Source organism: Mesocricetus auratus, unplaced genomic scaffold (assembly GCF_017639785.1).
Source record: "Mesocricetus auratus isolate SY011 unplaced genomic scaffold, BCM_Maur_2.0 Super-Scaffold_100694, whole genome shotgun sequence".
Classification (NCBI taxonomy): domain Eukaryota; kingdom Metazoa; phylum Chordata; class Mammalia; order Rodentia; family Cricetidae; genus Mesocricetus; species Mesocricetus auratus.
In genome coordinates this window covers 484,086-501,268 of record NW_024429268.1, presented here as the reverse complement: position 1 = coordinate 501,268, position 17,183 = coordinate 484,086, and the positions used below count along the sequence as shown (strand labels likewise).

Genomic DNA, 17,183 nt, shown 5'->3' with positions numbered 1-17,183 from the left:
CACAAAGCTTACATTCACCCCCATACGCAGCCATCAAACACAGCTCATTTCTCAGCAAACCTCTTCTGGATACACTCCACCGCTTCTGTTACTTTAGGCTATAAACTGAGAAAACATTTTATTTGACCCGAAACCTGCAGTTGAGATACAAATATTGTCAATTTCTCTGGTTATTGGATGAGATTGTAGCAATAGCAAACAATCAGAAAATTCATGCATTTTATCTGTTTTGGAGTTTAAACTGGCCAATTCTCTTTGAAGACAAATGAGAAGGCCTTGGTAAAACACCATCCTTAGAAACCTGGGTTTTCACAAATACGTGTACATTTTGTTAATCCTACATTGCCTGTCACTAGGGCAGATTAAATATATAGTTGTATATATATTTATATATATATATATATATACACCTGTAGGTAAGGGGGAAAGTTTTATTTCAACAGCATGCAGTTTCTGAAAGCAAAATCTAAGTCAAAAGTGTATTCATGTTTCATATCTGTGCTTTCATCGAATGAACATGTACCGAAAAGCCAGCTTCTGCTCTAACACAGAACTCGCTATTCCCTCCGGAGTATCCACCTTAAAGTCAGAAGAAAATACACCGTTTCAGGGAAAAGAACTATGGTAATACCATGGCAGGAACCGGGCCAGTGCCACGGAGGAGGGTTTTAGGAATAAAGACGTTAATCCTTGTAGAACCATTGAGATTAGAAACAGGAAGGAAGATGGCCCTTGAATAGCAGAACTGGGTCAGAGTACAAGCATGACCAGCTGCAAAGAAAATCCCTTCTTCCAGCGCTCACAATTGATACTGGAGTCCTTGACAGAATTCAGTTTGGATGTCTTTAACAGGGATACGGGGATTTCACGAGCAGAAAACTAAGTAGGCACAGACAGTCCCCCACACAAGGCCTATTATACTGATTTTATGGGCATTCTAAAGAAAAACATTGTCTGCTTTCCTAGACCTGACAAAGTCCAACACAAACAAAAGACTGTTCCAGGAGGAATGTAAGAGGCTGTAACTCTGACACTCAAATACCAGGCAATGCCATGTTAGTCAACAAGAGAGCAGATAAACCAGGAGGTACTCGTGAGAATAATTTTATTTTTGCAAGGGAACAAAGAGGCTTAATAGCTTTGGAGATACCAATGGATGTGTTATTAAAACTTCATCAACAAAAGGCAGTTCTCAAATAAACAGAAATTAAGGACAGCTCTCTCTACCCAAATGGATGCCTGAGGTTAGGGTGCTTAAATAGATTGTGTTTGCTTTATAATGGAGAAACCCATTTATCTGGAATCGTTCTGCCCCATTTGGCAGCCCTGAATATTTTTCTTTTCTGAAGCCACAATAGGTTCATTAAAGGGCTCCATTGATTCCAGTAAAATCAAATGATAGTAGATGCCTTCTCTGCACAGGAGAGAAAAAAAAAGCAGCAATTGTAACAGTGTGGCATGGATCTCCTAATGATGGGTCTGAGGAAAACAAGAATAAGGCTTCCAGAGGTAAAGTGCATCCTGCCCCTGATCTTCCTGTTGCAGCAACATCAGAGGCCACTCAGGACTCGATGCCCCCAGAACTGATGGTGCAATTTTGCTCTAACGATAAATAAAGTACTGGCCTCCATGAGCACATCTCCAAACCCATCCTTAGTGATGTCAGGAATATCTCACTAGCTGGGGGGGGGGGGGGGGGGATGAGCATGTTTTTCAGTTAATGAGACTTTCTACTTCAGGAATCTTTTCTTGGGAGGATGAGAGAGATGGCCTTCTTCTGAGAGTCAGTGGGACTTGCAGATCAACACAGTTTCCTAGTGACTTAGTCAGGCCACACTCCACACTCGTCAAGCTGTCACAAGGTAGTGCCCGCTGCGGTGGCAATATCCCTTCTGTCACACGCTGATGGCTTACTTAGCCTTCCCCATCCTGGTTTCATTAGCAGTGTGAGTGTTCACGCCCGTCAGTGTGAGGATGGGTGTTAATGAACGCAAACCCATCTGTGTGCTCCTGTGATTTCCCTTTCCCTACTCAATCCAGGGATCAGCACAACACAAGGGGAGGGCTACCCTCCGGAGACCTCGGAAACACAGAAAGCAAACAAGACGTTAAGTCCCATTGCCCAGAGGCTCTGAAGGGATCGGAGCCTTCCTGGATCAGTCTGAGTAGTCATCGTTAATTGCCTGGACACTTAAAACTCCTCATAGCCCCACTTACCCCAATCATTCAAACTACGCTTGTTTTTGATAAAGCAGATGGTGTGGCTTGTAGATTGCAGGAATACAGTGAAGGTTTGCAGATGATTGGCTTCGTGGTATGAACGAGTAATTATCTGTGTTCTTTCCATTAAGATGTAAAAACTCACTCAGATTCCACACCCCACCACTCTTGAGTTTGAAGCTCCACACGACAAGGGATTTATTATGAGAGAGCAAAAGACAAGAAATACATTGCCTTCTTGCTCTGGAACAAAGTGATGGTCAGGGGGAAAATGATTAAAAAAAAAAAAGGTAAATTTTCTCCTCCATTCACCGAACTTTCCCAGGAACCAGGACACTGGGAAAGAAGCTTACTATGTGACTTCTTCAGAGGGGTTCATCTCAACAAGTTCTCAACAGATGGGTGCTTTGGATCCCGTTATAAGCTATCCTTCAAGAATTTATGGTCTTGGATATTACTTATCAGTGTAGGGCATTTGTCAATGAGTGTAGAGACTGATGAAGTGGCTATTAACGTAGATTAAAAAAGCATATTGATTAAATTGACTTTGTACTTAATAATATACTACATAGCAAAAATGCAAGGGGCGCATGCCCTGTATTTCCTTCATGTCTCATTAAGACTTGAATGACCCTTGTGTCAAGAAAGATTATGGCCCTTACTTGTGTCCTTATCATGAAAAGGGGAGTTGTTTTTTCAATTTTTTCCAATACGAAATAGCGATAGCATCAAAAAAAAAAAGGCCTTTATGGTTTCAGTGTCTCTAATGTTCACTCTCTCTCTCATCAGCAGCGTCAGTAAAGGCTGCAGATGCAACCCAGTGGCCGTGCATTTCCCTAGCACATGTGAGACTCTGGGTCTCACCCCAGCAGCACGAGTGAAACACAAAGCCGTGTGAGTGCCACACTTCTGTGGCTTACATTTCAGTGTGTCCGTGCTATTGTTTTCATCTACAGATGACAGTTGCTTTACCTTAATTTCTCAACTGTGGTGGTCTCAAAGCGTTCCTACCCAGTGCAGCTGAATTTCAGGTACCGATGGTTGTGCGGCCCTGGGGGGGTGGGGACACTGAAGAGAAGTTTCTAGCTGGACTGAGTCATTGATGGCTGGGGGGGGGGATGGTCAGTCAGATCTTGCATGATAGGTAAGCTCCATTTTCTCTGGATACATACATACATACATACATACATACATACATACATACACATACATACATACACACTGCCTGCTTCTTTTTTTCTTTGGCTCTGGACCATGGACAGTGGCGGTGTTGAATCCAGAGTGGAGAACTGAGATGAAACAAATTGTTACATAGCTACTACCATCTACGGCACCTGTGCTTGTTAGGGCTCACCAACAAAGGCAAATCCAGTGTGCAGCCACTCAAGCATTTATAACTGGAAAGAGACACATGCAAAGGTTAATTTAATATCCGGTGGAAAGTGAGAGGAGTCGCGTGTAATTACCTCGTAAAGTGCTGCCTTTGTTTGTATTGTACACCATCAATTGTCCATCAAGGCAGGCCACATGTCAGCACCCCAGGAAGCCTGGTGATCAGCGGTATATATGCCATCCCGATAAAGAGAAAGTTCCTCTGACAAAGAGCATCTGGCCATTAGCAAGTCTGCCACGAAGATGTCTCTTCTCAGTTGGAACATTCCTCCTGGAAGGAGCAGGGAGGTTTCTAAGACACAAAAAGAAACTTACATAGTAGTTCATAAAGTTTCAAGAGTCACAGGGCCCCTCTGCAGGGTTTAAAAAACAGTAACAAATTACAGGGGTGGGGTTGGTCTCTTAGGTGAGGCAGACTGCAGGTTGTACAGGGAGCTTCAGGGATGCAGCTGTTGTAAGTGGTCACCCATGACCAGCTACCTTGCAGGTAACCTCTCGCCTACACCCTGTAAGTAACCCCAATAAACTCACTGGCTCCCCCAAGCTAGTCCTGGATGGAGGACATTCTCTGGTCTGTCATCGGTGCCCCGTCTCGGGTAACAGATGTCCACTCGTGTCTTTCCAGAAGTCACACTACCTAGTCGGAAGCAGCGCTGCGGAAACCAGTGTGACTCTAAGTGGAGCCAGTGAGGGAGAGCAGGGGAGTGAGATCAACGGCGTGGTGCATTGCTTTTCTTCTTTCCGTGACAAAATACCAACTATGACAACCTTTTTTTTTTTGCTGAAAATGGAATTCTTCACACAATGTATTCTAATCATAGTTTCTCCTCCCTTATCTCCTCTCAGATTCTCCCCACCCACCAAACTCCACGCTTTCCTCTTCTCGCTCTCTCTTTAGAAAACAGCAAATTTAAAAAAAAACAACAAACCAGAATTTAAAAAGTAAGAAAAAAGAAAAAGCATGAGAAACACACATGCATGCATGCACACACACACACAAAGCTCATTAAAACAAAAAATTGGAAACCATAATATATAAGCCAAAGACCCCCTAAGATTAAAATAAACACCCAAACAAAGTATTAAGAGACCGAAAGCACCACTAAGCTCATTTTGTGTTGGCCCTCTATTTCTGGGCACAGGGCCTGCCCTTAAGTGTGGGTGTACATCCAGTGGAGATTCCACTAGAGAAAACTAACTTTTCCGCTGTGAGCAGTTGACACTCGCGGATAGCTTCAGGGTTAGTGATGGGGCTCGTGGTGACTTCCTCCCTCAGTGCTGGGACCCCCTCTGCATTTCGGACCTGTGCCGGCCTGGTGCAGGCTGCCACGAGGCCTCTGTGAGTTTTCAGACGTGTGTCGGCCCTGTTGTATCGGGAGTGGCCATCCCCACTGACTCCCCTCTTGCTCTCTGCGCCTTGCCCGGTTGCGGGTCCCTGTACTGGTTGCCGTCCTGGGCAGAAGGAAGCTTCTTTGGCGACAGCTAAGTGAGACACTGATCTTATTTGTGCAGAAGAGCCTTCAGGAAGCTGGGACTGCAGTGGGCAGGGGCTGGAAGGGAGATGCAGTGAGGGAGAAGAGCGGGGCGGGGGTTGGAGGAGTTTTTTTTTTAACTCTTATTGGTTCTTTGTGGATTTCCCATCATGCATTCCCCACCCGCTCTTTACATTCTGCAACCTCCCCCGCCCCCAAGACAGAGTAAAATAAAATTTAAAAGAAAAGGGAGAGAGAGAGAGACAGAGACAGAGACAGAGAGACAGAGAGAGAGAGAGAGAGAGAGACAGAGAGACAGAGAGACAGAGAGAGAGAGAGAGAGAGAGAGAGAGAGAGAGAGAGAGAGAGAGAGAGAGAGAGAGAAAACCTCACTATGTGATCCACAGCGTGACACGCGGCGAGTCCGCAGGTGCACAGTGCTCCCTTCCGTCCATGCGCCTTTTTACTTGCCAGTGTTCCCAGCAATGAGTCACTTGGTTTGGTTTGGGGCCTCTGGCTTCTGCTTGGCTCTCTCTGGGACTCCTCGGAGACACCCCGCTGTTGCTCTGCATCATGGAGGTCCTGCAGCTTTGGGTCTGCAGGAACGGCCCCTTCGCCTGCTCCAGCAGACCACAGATGAGGTAGATCTTAGGGTGGGTGGGTCAACTCGTAGCCCTGATTCTGGGCCTGCGTGGTGGCTGGCTGGGTTGGTCAGCCCCTGCCAGCTCTCCCTCATCCTTCTTGAAGATGACTATTGAACACAGCATATCATCACAGCCAAATGTGTCCAACACGATTAGCTGCTGACAGACCTCGGTTATCTCTCATTTAGAGGGTGGAGCTCAGCAGTGCTCGTGCTTAAGTGAGGCCCGTCCTCCCAGCCAACAGAGACATCTCTTGACGGGCAGCCATGATTTAGGGGTGGGTGTGTTTATGTGCTCTACCCAGTCTGAATGCCATCTTGAAGCACTGGGAAGAAACCCTTGCTTCTCTGCAGTAAAAAGGGGGTACAGAGGGAGAGCAGATGTGTTATCTTACCCGAGCCACGGTGGAACCCTACGCAAGGTTCTGCAGCAGCACTGAATTCTTGATGTTTGGGAGAGGACATCACAAAAGAAGAGTCCCGCGGGGCGGTGGTGGCGCATGCCTTTAATCCCAGCACTCGGGAGGCAGAGGCAGGCGGATCTCTATGAGTTTGAGGCCAAGCTGGACCGATAGCCTCCAAAACAATACAGAGAAACCTTGTCTCGTAAAACCAAAAAAAGGAAAAAAAAAAAAAAAGAGAGAAGAGTCCCAAGCCTCATCTTTACCTCTAGGTGAATCGTCTCTATTGCTTCGGACTCTGCGAAATCCCTTATTCCTCCGGTGTGTGTGAGAGGATGGGAGTATGGTTGGATATACCTAGGACCCATGCATCCTCTGGCAACTCACTGTCTTAGGCAGTTCCAAGAGCATAAAGGACCTCTGCTCACGTTCATTCACCTTTGGGTTCTTCATTGCACTGCTCCAGCCCAAAGACCCTCACCCCTTCTCCGAGTGATATAATGCTAACACCTAGAGAGCTTGAAATGATCTACAGGGGCCCAGGCGCTCAAAGACAGGGCCTGTCTCAATAGGCATCATGCATCCATGTGTCCACACTCGTTTTAAAGTTCTCTGTAGTTATAAAGTGCAGCCACGATGAGAACCAGGAGTCTGACTCTGCCTTTGAGATGCTTTGGAAGAGTGAGTTCAGAGCTCTAGACTACCCTTTAGGGACCTTTTCCACCCTCCAGAATGAAGCGTGACCCAGGCTTGGATGCTTCAACCACACGTGGCCTGCATGCTTTTGGCTAGATCGTATACTTTGTTCACGGGTAGTTCTTATCTATTCCCTGCCCTGCCATCTTGCTCCCCAATTTCTAAGATCCCTGGTCCAAATTGACCTGGTCCTAATCTAGTCTCTCCTTGAAAAAAAATTTTTTTAACCAGGGAAAGTGAGTTTTTAGGAAACTAAATTTACAAAAGCAGTGGAAACAGCCACCTGGTAGATCTGTATTGATGAAGGCAGCGGACCACACTGTTAGTATTCAAACCCAGGAAACAGAGCGGTGTCCTTCCACCCCTGATAATCTCTTGCTCTAAGGAGTCGGGCGTTCCCTGTGATTGTGGCACACCCAGCGCTAACTGGGGAGGATTGTCTTTCACAAAGTTTGCTGTATGCAGCCCAGTCATCCTCTACTCGTGTTAGGTGAAGGAGACATCCGCACAGAAAAGAAGGAGATCTCAGGAGCACCCTCCTTCTTGCAGGTGTGTCTAACCTCTGCCCTGCATGTATCCTGGGATAGCTGCAAATGTGGCCCAACCCATCTCCAGACCACAGCACAATGTTACCATGTCAAACGGCTGGCTACCTCTGGGCTGCTGTGGGCCTGTGGGCAGCAGGGCTAGCCTGCACTCGACTGTCCTCGCAGACACCTTGTTGAGGCTTACTCTCCACTTTGTTTTAATTATCTATCCAACAAGAAACAGCCCATTGACTGCTGCCTATAGGATTCCACTGAGAGGCATTTTAGCACTTCAGAATCCCACTTAAGAGTGTGAAGACTTCTCCTCGAGATTTGCCAGCTGTGTGCCTGTAAAACTCCTCTTGGAATGCTCCATTTCAAGCATCCTCACTGAGTTAGTTCCTATTATCACCATGTAATTAGAGAACAAAACTATAAAATGATATTTAACATGCCCTGTTTAGTAAATCCGTGTAATAAATTGCCTCGTCAAATCGCATCCCTACAAACAGACAAAAAGATGCACGCTGCAACTGAATGGTTACATGCTGAACCCCAGGTGTTACCACGATCCCAAGCCCTAAAGGGGCCTACGCATCTCTTGGAACTGGCATTAAGCTTGATTCTTAATGTGTTTGTTTTTATTTGGCAAATGAAACCTAACCTGGTTAGAACATTTTGTGTTTATTGCTTTGGGCTTCTACTGTCTGTGTGTTGGTCAGCTTCCCACTAACAATGAAGTAGCTACGATAATTAACCTATGAAAAGAAAGGGCTTACTTTGGCTCAGACTTTGAGATTCTTGTCCAAGGCTTAGTGGATCACTTGCTTTGGGCCCCTGGTGGGTGTCCATGTGACGTTGGCTAGGAACATGTACTGGAGTCACATGTTTACTTGACAGACAGGAACCAAGCAGAAAGAAAATACACTAAAGTCCCACAGTCTCCTTGAAGGAAAAAATTCCAGTGATCTAAAGACCTCCCACAAGGTCTGCCTCCTAATGATTCTACCAACCCTCAATAGTACTACCCTGGACCAAGCCTGTACCGTATGGGCTCGTATCCAAATCACAAGCAACCTTAGGAAACTCAAAAGATCCACCCATATCTCCACTTCCCCTGTAGACCTCATTTCAAACACATGGTTTTTTTTTTTTGCAGAACACTCCCAGAGCCTTGTGATATTATGATAGAACAGCATGTCTACCAACACCCTTAAGACCAAATACATGATCAGAACAAAACAAAGTCCACCCAAGAGAAAAGAACAGGAGCTGGCCATTCAGAGCACAAGTCAGCTACCATCACTTACGTTCCTCAGAAACCCAAGCTTAGGGAAAGGCGAGTTCTACAGAGGGAGTGAGAAGCCTCAGGTGGGCCACATGAAAAGCTTCTGACATGGACAAGTTGGACAGGACCAAACAGAAGCCCAATACCCGGTATTGTTGTTGGTCTAGGTAGTACACTGGGCTTTTCTCTGATTAGTGCGAAGTTGAGAACAGGGACATCGTTTAAGGGGTCTGGTGCTTACTAACAAAGTCCTCATCATTCTTTTGAAACTTTGTGATCTGCCTGTCGATCATTGTGTATCCAAGCCATCAGTATTTAGCAGAGCTTGAGCTATGGACTCGTAGGGATCATTTTGGAGGGACCAGACAGCAAAGGCAGAATTGAGGTATACACAGAGAGCATGCCTACCCACAAACAGGGCTGGGCACCGTGCTGGGGCTTGTTTTCTCTAGGAAGACCCAATGGAAATAAACTTGATCCGTTCCTCCAAATGCACTCTTTAGGCTGCTTGAGTCAGGATTACCCTAGAACCACTGTTCTCAGAACTCTGATCCAGGACCCTAGGGTCACAGATTCCAAGTGGCCCTGTAGATTCCCTGTTATTTCTGAAGAGTGGCAAGCTGCATTCCATTTCTATATGACCTGAATGTAGAGAGAAGAAGGAGACTCGAGAGGAATATCATAATCATAAGAGCATGCCTAAAAGGAAGCCAGGGGCTGGAAAGTCTCTGGATGATTCAAGCACAGTCACAACCCAGTCACTCCCCCTGAGCACCCACTGAGGGCATTGGGAAAGCAGCAGATACTTTTCTGCTATTGCAATGGAGAAGACCTGGGAAATGGTGCCGGCGGTAAGCCACAGTACCATAGGGAGATCGGAGAGGACTTAAAGATGGCCCTAGGATTCAAGAGTTGGAAATCCAGAATATACCAGCCACCAGAGAGACCTGGAAGAGAGTTTTCAGACAGGCCAAGGAACTGGGGAGATGGATCCGTGGTTAGAAGCACTTGTACAAGCATGAAGGCTTGAGTTCGGATCCCCAGCACCCACATAAAAAGACCGGAGCGGCCACACTCCCACAATGCTGGGTGGGGAGGAGGCAGCATGTGGGGGTAGGAGGTGGGCACGCTGTCTGCTCCTGAACCGAATCAAATCCAGGGCTTTACATTCTAACACGTGCACAAAAGGGCTGCGGTTTGGCTGATGAGAATGACGGACTGGAAGGGGGAAGGGAAGCTGCTGTCTTGGTTTCTTTCCTATTTGCTGTGATAAAACCCTCTCTCAAAGCAACTCAAAAGAGGAAGGACTTATTCTGGGTCACAGTTTTGCTCACACAGCTCAGGGAATGGTGCCACCCACAGTGTGGGGTCTTCCCATCACAATCAAGATAGTCCTCCAAGGGCTCTTCTCCCAGGGATTCTAGATTCTGTCAAACTGACAATCAGCACTGTCACACACACAGCATATAAACACTTGGTCCAACTGAGTAACATTCATAATTACTATGGTTATTTTCAAACTGAATAACTATAGTATAGCACTAAATACATGTGGAGATATATATATCTTACAAATCGTATTTGCATGACACAAAATGCTGGTTTTTCCTGTGCCCCTACTTTCATGTCTCATTCTTCAGATAATAGGATGTAATTGAGGGTTTGCTCTCAGTGAAAGGGAGCGTTATTTAGAACAGGCTATTCAGAGACAAAAGAGTTATCTGCTTGCCCAGAATGTGGGCTTCTGGTTGCTTAGAGAAATGAATCAAGCCTCTGCCTTATAAAAATTCTGATGGGGACCAAAGCCTTTCTGTGTTCCCACCAAGCCCACCTTCGGCATTCTATTTAAATTTCTGCTTGGCTAGAAGCAAAATTACAGCGCTGTGTTCTCCATACCAAGACGAACTATTTCTCCCTGCAAAATAAGGAAAGCCTCACACGTGACCGTCACTCCAACACGGAAATGTGTTCTCCAGCCCCAAAGAGAGAAGCAGCAGCATCCATGCCATTTAAAACTAAACCAAGCCATCGATCGATTGAGCTGCCTCTCAAGCTGCGGAAACCCCTTCCAAAGATGCATTAGGACTCATTACCAGAAACCGGGAGGATTTGCTGAGATTGTTTTTACTACAAATCTCCAGAAAAAAAAAAAAAGGACTTAAGCCTGAGTCAAGTACGAAATAAGGATCAGAGAACCTTCTGCGGGCAGCCCTGTAAAGCTGTGCTTGTAACTGCTTATGTCCCGTGTGTCCCTTTATACATGATAATAGAGTGGTTAAAAGACTAGAAGGACCATTGCATGCTTACAAGAGCCAGATAACCCTGGGTTGAAATTCCTGCTCTGCCACCTACAGTCTTTGTATTCCTGGGTGTCCCCATCCATAAAAATGAGAAGCAATCATCAACTTGTCTGGTGATACCATTGAGAAAATTAAGCAGGATGGCAATAGGGTAGACCATTCACTAAGCCTCATACGGCAATGTGTCTGCCTTGCTCATCCTACACACAGCACTTGACATGTGCCTGGGAGATATTTGCTAGGCGGACATGGTTCGTGAACGCTAGCCGACCTCACACCATTCTTTGTGCTCTTTAATGTTTTCATGGCTTTATGGCATTCCATCAAATAGATGCAATTTCCTCAATCATTTGTCTGTGCATCTCAAGGCGTTTGGTATTGCTTCCTAACTGGCAGTCTGTAGTACAGAGTGGCAGGAGAGAGGGCCCCTGGAAATCCAGACACCGAATCTTTAGACAACATTAAGACAGAGGCCGTGTGTTTGAGCCCATCCTCTTCTCTCAAGAAAATTCAGAATTTACGAATTAAACAGATCTTGTTTCAAATCCTTTATATCAGCTCAGAAGAGGCTGAGGTGTCAGTATTCTAACGGAATCCAGGTCGTAACTCCTGTTCAGACTGGTTTATTTTGCTAGACCAATATTCCTTTGACGTGTGTGTGTGTGTGTGTGTGTGTGTGTGTGTGTGTGTTCATATGCGGTAAGTATGTTGTACTTTAGCCACTGATACTGGGCTTCCAGGCCCCTCACTTCTCAGGTGAGGTTGTAAGACTGGGAGGACTTTGTGGATCATTTTGGTTCCTTTTCCCTGCTACTGCACCTTGAATCGAAGTACGTGAGATGAACTCATGCTGTCACTGTCAAAAGACTGTCAGAAACGCTAGTACAACACACACACACACACACACACCAACTCTCACTACCTCATGAAATGCATTTCACTCCATCTCCACATTATGCTATGTTCCACCTCACAAAACTGCACCTCACACACCACCCCACCTGCTACGTCATACAAGGTCTCATGCACCACCACACACTCACACACACACTCACACTCACACACACTCACACACACTCACACACTCACACACACTCACACTCACTCACACACACTCACACACACTCACACACACTCACACACACACTCACACACTCACACACTCACACACTCACACACTCACACACACACTCACACACACTCACACACACACACTCACACACTCACACACTCACACACTCACACACTCACACTCACACACACTCACACTCACTCACACACTCACACACTCACACTCACACACTCACACTCACACACTCACACACTCACACTCACACACACTCACACTCACTCACACACTCACACACTCACACACTCACACTCACACACTCACACACTCACACACTCACACACACACTCACACTCACACAACTCACACACACTCACACACACACTCACACACTCACACACTCACAAACTCACACACACTCACACACTCACACACTCACACATACTCACACACTCACACACTCACACACTCACACACACTCACACACTCAGACACACTCACACACACACTCACACTCACTCACTCACACTCACACACTCACACACTCACAAACTCACACACACTCACACACTCAGACACACACACACACTCACACTCACACTCACACATTCACACACTCAGACACACTCACACACACACTCACACTCACACTCACACACTCACACACTCAGACACACTCACACACACACTCACACTCACACACTCACACACACACTCATACACACTCACACACTCACACACACTCACACACTCACACACTCACACACTCACACTCACACACACTCACACACACACTCACACTCACACACTCACACACTCACACTCACACACAATCACACACTCACACACACATTCACACTCACACAACTCACACACACACTCACACAACTCACACACACACTCACACTCACACACACTCACACACACGCACACACACACTCACACACACGCACAGACACTCACACATACACTCACACTCACATACACACACTCACACACACTCACACTCACTCACACTCACTCACACACACTCACACACACGCACAGACACTCACACATACACTCACACTCACATACACACACTCACACACACTCACACTCACTCACACTCACTCTCACACACTCACACACTCACACCCACTCACACACACTCACACTCAGACACACTCTCACACACACTCACACACTCACACTCACACACTCAGACACACTCACACACTCACTCTCACACACTCACACACTTACACACACTCACACACTCACACACACTCACACTCACACACACTCACACACACACTCACACACTCACACTCACACACACTCACACTCACGCACTCACAAACTCACACACTCACACTCACACACACTCACACACACACTCACACACTCACACACACACACACTCACACACATACACTCACACACACTCACTCACACACGCGCACACACTCACACACTCACACTAACACACACTCACACTCACACTCACACACTCACACACACACTCACACACACACTCACACTGACACACACTCACACACTCACACACTCACACTCACACACACACTCACACTCACACACACTCACACACTCACACACACACTCACACACACTCACACACACTTACACACTCACAAACTCACACACACTCACACACTCAGACACACTCACACACACACTCACACTCACACACTCACACTCACACACTCACACACTCACACACTCAGACACACTCACACTCACACACTCACACACACACTCATACACACTCACACACTCACACACTCACACTCACACTCACACACACTCACACACACACTCACACTCACACACTCACACACTCACACTCACACACAATCACACACACACTCACACTCACACAACTCACACACACTCACACACACACTCACACACTCACACACTCACAAACTCACACACACTCACACACTCACTCACACATACGCACACACTCACACACTCACAAACTCACACACACTCACACACTCAGACACACTCACACACACACTCACACTCACACACTCACACTCACACACTCACACACTCACAAACTCACACACACTCAGACACACTCACACACACACTCACACTCACACACTCACACTCACACACTCACACACTCACAAACTCACACACACTCACACTCACACACTCACACACACACTCATACACACTCACACACTCACACACACTCACACACTCACACACTCACACACTCACACTCACACACACTCACACACACACTCACACTCACACACTCACACACTCACACTCACACACAATCACACACTCACACACACATTCACACTCACACAACTCACACACACACTCACACACTCACACACTCACACACTCACAAACTCACACACTCACACACTCACACACTCAGACACACTCACACACACTCACACTCACACACACTCACACTCACACACACGCACACACACACTCACACACACGCACAGACACTCACACATACACTCACACTCACATACACACACTCACACACACTCACACTCACTCACACTCACTCTCACACACTCACACACTCACACCCACTCACACACACTCACACTCAGACACACTCTCACACACACTCACACACTCACACTCACACACACTCAGACACACTCACACACTCACTCTCACACACTCACACACTTACACACACTCACACACTCACACACACTCACACTCACACACACTCACACACACACTCACACACTCACACTCACACACACTCACACTCACGCACTCACAAACTCACACACTCACACTCACACACACTCACACACACACTCACACACTCACACACACACTCACACACACACTCAGACACACACACACACTCACACAATACACTCACACACACTCACTCACACACGCACACACACTCACACACTCACACTCACACTAACACACACTCACACTCACACTCACACACTCACACACACACTCACACACACACTCACACTGACACACACTCACACACTCACACACTCACACTCACACACACACTCACACTCACACACACTCACACACTCACACACACTCACACACACTCACACACACTCACACACTCACAAACTCACACACACTCACACACTCAGACACACTCACACACACACTCACACTCACACACTCACACTCACACACTCACACTCACACACTCACACACTCAGACACACTCACACACACACTCACACACTCACACACACACTCATACACACTCACACACTCACACACTCACACACTCACACTCACACTCACACACACTCACACACACTCACACTCACACACTCACACTCACACACAATCACACACACACTCACACTCACACAACTCACACACACTCACACACTCACACACTCACACACTCAGACACACTCACACACACACTCACTCACACACACACTCACACACACGCACAGACACTCACACATACACTCACACTCACATACACACACTCACACACACTCACACTCACTCACACTCACTCTCACACACTCACACACTCACACACACTCACACACACTCACACTCACATACACACTCACACACACTCACACACTCACACACACTCAGACACACTCACACACTCACTCTCACACACTCACACACTTACACACACTCACACACTCACACACACTCACACTCACACACACTCACACACACTCACACTCACGCACTCACACACTCACACACTCACACTCACACACACTCACACACACACTCACACCCTCACACACACACTCACACACACATTCAGACACACACACACACTCACACACACTCACACACATACACTCACACACACTCACTCACACACGCACACACACTCACACGCACACTAACACACACTCACACGCACACTAACACACACTCACACTCACACACTCACACACACACTCTCACACACACACTCACACAGACACACTCACACACACTCATACACACTCACACACTCACACTCACACACACTCACACTCGCACACACTCACACACACTCACACACACTCACACACACTCACACACTCACACACACACTCGCATATACACTCACATTCACACACTCACACACACAAACACACACTCACACACTTACACTCACACACACACGCACTCACACACACACATCATCTTAGCCCAACCTCACACGTATCACCTCATACACACACATACTCACACACCTCACATACATCACCACACACACACACACCATCACAACCCAACCTCACACACATCACCTCACCTATGTTACCTCACACACACACTACCTCATAAAGACCATTTCAATCTTCATTGCAGAAATTCGAATCAACAGCAAACTGAGAAAAAGTGATTTGTATGGACACAAATGTAAACATACTAGCCTAAACAAAAGACGTTTTACCTGTAACCAAAGAGATACCATGAAGTGAAGTCAAGCCTCGGGCTTTGTGGGAAAAGACAACAGAAACATGCCTACCTAATTTTCTAGCCTGTGAGCCTGTGATACAGGGTAAGGAATGTGGACAGTGAGCGGTGGCCAGAGCCATGGTTGTTCCTGATGAAGTCACACACTACAGGAAGCAGTCAGAGACCTGTGAGGTCATTATATCTAAATACGGCCCACCCTGCAAATGGGAAACTTGTTCCCCAAGAACCTAACTGATTCTGTTCTTGTGACTAGATAGTGTTCAAGGCCTGGTTTCTACGCTAGTATATTCCTCAATACCAGCCCTCTCTACCCATGAAAAGGAATTGCTCGGTCTTCATCTACAATGCAGCCAGTGTTTGCTGGAATGTGTGAACTTTTTATAGTACTGGGTCCCATCACAGAAGTTCAGTGACTTTCTGAAGTCATTGCACATTCCTACTCTAAGAATGAGGTACAGCCGGGCGTTGGTGGCACACGCCTTTAATCCCAGTACTCGGGAGGCAGAGGCAGGTGGATCTCTGTGAGTTCAAGGCCAGCCTGGTCTACAGAGCAAGTTCCAGGACAGCCTCCAAAACAATACAGAGAAAGCCTGTCTCGAAAAACAAAAACAAAAACAAACAAACAAAAAAAGAATGAGGTAGCATGACCAGGGTCAGTGTTCTTAATTGAGCAGAAATTCTGGTTTGGAAGGGAAAGGAAGATCTGTGTCCATGAGGGGTCCCAAATTCTCTCGGGCA

General features: G+C 46.7%; 1 protein-coding gene across 1 annotated transcript in view; it reads left to right on the top strand.

The window, feature by feature from the left end:
- The window catches only part of Cntnap2 (contactin associated protein 2), a 2,029,549-nt gene that overhangs the window by 1,942,895 nt on the left and 69,471 nt on the right, over positions 1-17,183 (top strand). The window lies entirely within an intron of this gene.